The 6726-nt window shown below is 36.6% G+C and overlaps 1 pseudogene; it reads right to left on the reverse strand.

Annotated features, from left to right (window-relative positions):
• Nucleotides 1-996: 996 nt before the first annotated feature.
• LOC142436601 (ubiquitin-conjugating enzyme E2 B pseudogene) lies at nt 997-1604 on the reverse strand (annotated as a pseudogene).
• Nucleotides 1605-6726: the final 5122 nt, after the last annotated feature.

The following is a 6726-nucleotide window of genomic DNA, read 5'->3' on the forward strand; positions in this document are numbered from 1 at the left end:
TTTCACTCTCCAAGTTCAGTAGATGAAATTGTTGAGTATTAATACCCCAGTTCAATTTAATTCAGAATAATTTATATTATAGATACATGATGTGGCAATTTCCCTAACAATAGGAATGTTGTTTTAAAACCATTTTTATCCATTGCTTTTAGCAATATCCGTGAAGTATTTTTGAAAATTTGTTAGTGTCATCGTTTGAATTAAAATGTTTTTTTAAATGTTCATGGTTTTACTTTTCTTTATCAATCCAAGACCTTTTGAAGATACTTTTCAAACAACAAAATAAGTTGCATCAGCTCTCTGCTCATGGTCGAGATACTAATTGCAGAAGGTACAGCTTAAAAACAAGTTGTGCAAGAAAAAACCAAAACAAGTGGCCGAAATACAGAACTAGAATTAAACCAGTTATGTAAATAATTGGTCAATTAACTAAGATAGTTACAATCAAAGTATGCAATTATAGTTAGTGGTTAGAATCAAACTTTAAATTGATTTCTTGATAAAATATAAATCTGTTGTCTGGAAATTGGAAATAAAACTATTGATGGAGCAAGCTAGAGACTTATTAACCCTACTGCAAAGATAAGGAAATAAGTGACAAAGTCTCTTGCACTGAAGTTATGTATTTTTAACAGCTTTACATGTAATATTCATATATAAAAAACTTTAAGTGCTTTTCTCCAATTTATAAATCTAAAGAATTCAAAAATAAGGCATTCAATATTTGAAAAAAGTACAGATTTACAAAATGTGTATATTCTGTCATGAAAACTCCACACCAACATTATACACTTGGAAAAAAATACAAACAGGATCTATTACAAATTTATGTAGCAATAACTTAGTTCACACCATGCAATAAAAAGTACATTAATCAAGATACACAAGCTTTTGTAGGTTCTAAACGTAAGGACTTTTTTTTTTCTCTGCAGAATCCTTAAAACCTGTGGCACTTAAAATTTGTTAGCCTTTCTACTGAGAGGTAAATTATACACAAGGTTGATGAAAAGATGGACAGCCCAGTTGTCTGTTATGAATCATTCCAGCTTTGCTCAACAATGGCCGAAACTCTTTTCTCGTACTCCCGTTTGTTTTCCTGGTAAAGCTGCGCTGCCTGGCTATTAGCTGGGCTGTTTGGATTTGGTTCATCCAGCAGAGACTGAATTGAAGTTAAGATAGAAGACACATCATATGTTGGGCTCCATCGGTTCTGAAGGATATCTAAACATATGCTACCATCAGCATACACATTTGGATGAAACATTTTTGATAAAAACCTAACAGTTGGTGGTTTATTTGGATATTCTTCAGAAAATTCTATTACTAGTTTAAAAGTACCATCTTCAAAGGGTGTCCCTTCAGGTCCAAATATCACTGCGTTCCACTGCATGATGTTGTTTTCAGATGGCGCACCACTAACACCCACAGGTGGGTCCTCTTGCAACCGCTTGAAGTCCCGCATGAGCCGCCTCCTGGCTGGGGTCCACATGCTCCCAGATACCCCGCCGTCAATCTGAAAGAAAAGAGTCCCGCGCAGCGCCCCCACCCCGGCGCGGCGGCCCAGTCACTGCGGGTCACCGCCGCCGCGGCCGCGCAAACAAGCCTGCAATCGAATTAAAATGTTTTAATTATGTTGTGAACATTATACATGTTAATGGTGAATAAATCAACAATAATATTTGGAACTTTAGATGTATTCCACAATATAGGAATCCTGTGTATTCTCTATAATATGACACTTTCATTCATTTTATTCTGTACATATCACACAGAAAGCTCTATTTTGAGATGAGAGAGTACAGACAAGAATGAGACTCCTCCTCCCTCAATGAATGGAAAATAGAGTTAAAAGAAACTAATCAGTAGACTCTTAGATTTACCAACACATCGCTGACAAAGTGGATACTTCAGCACTCCATCCAGACACCCTCTTTCAATTCAACACGTAGGTGCTGGGGGTTTGGTTGCTAAAAGTTCGAAAACAATGAATTGCCTTCAGATACAAGCACCTATTTCACATAAGTTGCTCCTGATGTTGGCAGAACTTGGAAAAACCACCTCAGATCCGGCATCTATATAGACTCGGGCTTCAATCGCTGCTACACTGAGGATTAGCTTCTCTTTCCCTGCACTTTTGCATTCCTCATTTTCTTGCGAGTCGTGTCATGAGTATCATACCATTCCCAGAATATTTTCTCAAAGAATAGGATGTCTGACATAAATCTGCACAATGAATAGGTGGCATCTGAGAAAATCTGAGTCACATCTGGCAAATGAAAGAACATTGTCCAATACATAAGAATGTGAAATAACTTAGAGAAAAGCAAGAATATTAGCAAATTTTCTGATGATTAGATTAATGAGGCTTACCCTGCAGTCTCAGGAATTTATTACAACTGTAATGAATGATGTCCTTAGTATATACATTGAAAGGCAATGGAATTAGGCAGGAGTCCTGGTGGCATCGGTGGTTACATGTTGGCTGCTAACTGGGGAGATACGTTCTAAGACACCAACCACCGTGCCAGCGACAGGGAGACTTTATACTGATAAACAGGGAAAGCTTTGGAAATCTACAGAGCCAAGTCAACCCTGTCCTACATGTAGCACTGTTCTGAGTCGGAATGCACTTGATGGCAGTAACTGAGAGAATCAGTCACAAAAAGTAAGTGTCCTCTTATGAGCTACATGGCTTTGTGAAGTCTGTATATCTGCATACATACAAAATGAATATTCAATAATCGGAGCTTTGAACTTAAGGTGGGGGGGAAGAATTGAAAGGAAGAAAGAAAGATATTGTAGACCAGAGGGTATAGGATGAGTAGTTTATGTTTCAGTTGATTTTACCATTTGAAGAACTGTTATACTTTATAAGTTTGAATTTTTGAACACTTATTTTATGCATTTATCAACAAATAATGATTAACATCTTATTATATGCCAGGAATTATTTTAGGTCCCGGGTTTAGAAAAAATAACCTAGTACAACTGTAGAAATGTGTGATTTAATTAAACAAAAGCTCTACATTAGAATTATAATTGTTTAATTATACAGGCAATACTTATGAAAACAATAGATTCAAAAATTAAGCTTGCAAGAGAAAAACTAGTATTCAAACTTTTATTAAAATACATAATTACACTGCCCATAAGTGTAAAGAAAAAAATATATTGATACCTAGATTTGAAATACTAGTCAATGAAAACCCTCCCTTTGAAGTGATAGGTTAGAGGTGTTTATATATATCCTTCCCCCAAAATGGATTTGATATTCTGAGGAAAAAGTAATATTTCCTCATGTAACCCTATGTTCATTAAAGAGCACATTATCAAAGTGAAGAAACATTATGTTCACAACAGCCCATCAATCTTAATGTAGAGGATATATGACCAAATTATATAATTATTCAGGCTTTTGCTACTCAGATTTGAAATGCAAATGGACAGATAAAAGAGGCTAGAATTGAGTAATTGCTTTTCTTTCACACATACATTCTAAAATATATTTGCGCTCTGCGTAGACAATGAAAAACCGTAGACTGCTGTTGAGAAGGAAGAAGGAGGAGTCACGCAATGCGAGGCTCTTGGTAAATAGAGGGGAAAAGAATCAGGGACTCCATGGACGTTACTGGGATTGTGATTTTGAAGATGAATACATTAGATCTTTGCAAATATCGGTCCACGTCCTATTTGGTCATAGATCTTTACCTTTGTTTGCTCTTTTTCATGTGACATTTGCTTTTTCTGATTCAACAGGGAGAAGCACAAATATCTTATTTATCAATTCAATAAAAACCTAAAATACTTTAATATTTTCCTCAAGGGGGTTGAGAACACATATAGCAGATCCAAAAGCATCATCCTTTCTGTGGTTGTATATAACAATATCATTGAGAATTTTCCCACCCTTATTTTCAGGAAATTCAAATGTATTCTTTTTAATGCGTGCCATTATTAAAAATGTCTCCTCCATATGAAAGTATGTTCACATAATTTATAAATATATAAATATAAATCATATAGATATGAATTATTGATTTGCTAAAGGGATTTGATATTTATCTGCTTGATTTTAGCTGTCTCTGATTATGCTACTAAATGTAGAGGAAATGAATCTTTTTAAATAAATTTTGTTTCATATACAGAGAAAATGTTGCTAAATTAAGTTTTTGAGAGGCATAACACTTTGATTTTATGTTAATAGCTTAGTAATGTCTTATGTCTCAGGTGCAATTCTGGGAAAAGCTTTAATGTTAGTAATACATTCAACTTTTTGTTACTGAAAAATAATAGAGTATTACCATGTGAAAATTTGATTAAGCCCAGTAGAAAATAGCATAGACATTTGAAGTTGTAATTAATATACATTTTAACATTAACATTGCTTATTGTAAAATAAATTACAAATGTTTTTTGAATAAAAAGTTCTATCTAACTTGAAATAAACCCATATTATCTCTATTTAGACTGATGTAAGTTGTGAGGTCAAATTGGGTGGTGGGTAACAAATCCTATTCACATCTGCATCCTGTGTGGAAATGTCAGTTTCCCTTGCTGTTCACTGCTGCCCACACTATCATTTCTCCCTACTTAACCACCCAAGGAAAAGTCAGCAGGTACAAAGGCCATGGTACCAACTGCAGACTTCTGTGTCCACATGACCTCCTCCACGGCAGAATTCGCTTTAGTTTGGCTTGGTCTTCTCCATTTATTAGCCTTAGATGTAATTCAGTTCTCAGAAATTCACAGCAAAGGGTCAGATTGGTTTTGCACCTCACATAGGTCCAATAACGAGGTAGCAATGTTACTGTGTCTCCGCTCATCTCTCTGTATTACTGCCCTGACTCTCGGGTTGCAGTGATGCGGGAAGCTCTTCCACCAGGATTTTAAAGGCCAGTGAGTTCAGTGTCGACACTAGACTAACACAGGGTAAGAAGGAAGAGAAAGTCCACTCTGAGGGACATCAGTAAGAAGGAAGAGTAAGTCCACTCGGAAAATCTTCTGGATATCAGCCGACCATTGTCAGAGATAGTGCTAGAAGGTAAGCCCTTCAAACCGGACAGTCCTCAAAGTACCAATGGAGAGAAGTTGCCTTCTCAGAAGAGAGTCAACCTTAAATATGTGTCTGGAGCAAGCCTTCGAGACCTTCATTTGCTAAGAGGCATGACTCAAAACGAGACTACCCAACTGCAGACACCAATAATAATTGAAGCATAAACTGTATGAAGTATGAATATGGGAAAACTGGAAAAAATAAAATAAAAAGGAACACATAAAGTTCAATATACATGGCATTGTTATTGTTAGGTGCCATTGAGTCGGTTTGGACCCATTGTGATGTTATGCATAATAAAACAAAATACTGCCCAGTCCTGACCATCCTCACAACTGTTCCTATGCTCAAGCCCGGGGGCAGATATTGGCCATTTTGAATGGTACAATCATGGGTTTACTATGCAGAAATTGACAAGTTCAAGATGCATTGTGTGATTCATCAGAAAGAACATTTCAAATATATATTGAAGTATAATGGTGTATGTGAGAGGATAGTATCAATATACTTACTAAAGTCAAAGAAGAAGAAATTAAAGAATCCTTTCAACTTCTTCAGTCTGAAATTGACCAAGCATACAGTAAAGAGACATTATTACTGAAATTAAAATAAGAAAATATTAAAAATTGAGGAAAGGTCAGTAGTTAGAAAATATGTCCTTGAGGATAGAAATGATGCTGGTAGAATTTTATAAGATCAATGATTTATTGAGTGCAAATTCGTTTTCTTGACAAAATTAAAGTGGTTGTGCATATACACTTCTAAAGATAAAATCCATTGGAGGAAAATTTACTACATCTGTGAAAAGAGACAAGGGAATAAATACCTCAATATCATGAGCTAGGTGTGGACTTTTAGAGGATACATAAATTTCCTATAAGTTCAGGTTGAAGCCAAAGGAAATTAAAACAAGTCCACAGAGCCAAAATATAAAATTGAGTATATTCCACTTTAATTCAGAGACCATTTTAATTACTGATTTGATATATTAAACACTAATGCCTGGAGATCAGGTGAGTTGTGGAATGACATCAATGCCATATAAAGAAAGCAATAATGTCTGGGGTTTTAAAGGCTTGAAGATAAACAAGTGGCCATCTAGCTCAGAAGCAACAAAGCCCACATGGAAGAACACCCCAGCCTGTGTGATCGCATGGTCCTGAAGGGATCAGTTATCAGGCATCAAAGAATAAAAAATCATATCATTGGCTGCACACCTCCATGATACGATCGCCGAAGACAAACGGGTGCATTAGCAAATGTGGCGAAGAAAGCTGATGGTGCCCGGGTATCAAAAGAAATAGTGTCTGGGGTCTTAAAGGCTTGAAGGTGAATAAGCGGCCATCTAGCTCAGAAGCAACAAAGCCCACATGGAAGAAGCACACCAGCCTGTGCAATCAAGAGGTGCCAAAAGGACCAGGTATAAGGCATCAGCATATATATATATATACCATAGTGAACAAAGGGGGAAGTGCAGAGTGGAGACCCAAGGCCCATTTGTCGGCCACTGGAGATCCCCTCACAGAGGGGCTTAGGGGAGGAGATGAGTCAGTCAGGGTGCGATGTAGTACCAATGATGAATACAGCTTTCCCCCAGATCCTGGATGCTTCCTCCCTCCAATTACCATAATCTGAATTCTGCCTTGCCAGATTGGGATAGAGCAGAGGTTGTA

Source organism: Tenrec ecaudatus, chromosome 1 (genome assembly GCF_050624435.1).
Source record: "Tenrec ecaudatus isolate mTenEca1 chromosome 1, mTenEca1.hap1, whole genome shotgun sequence".
Taxonomy (NCBI): Eukaryota; Metazoa; Chordata; class Mammalia; order Afrosoricida; family Tenrecidae; genus Tenrec; species Tenrec ecaudatus.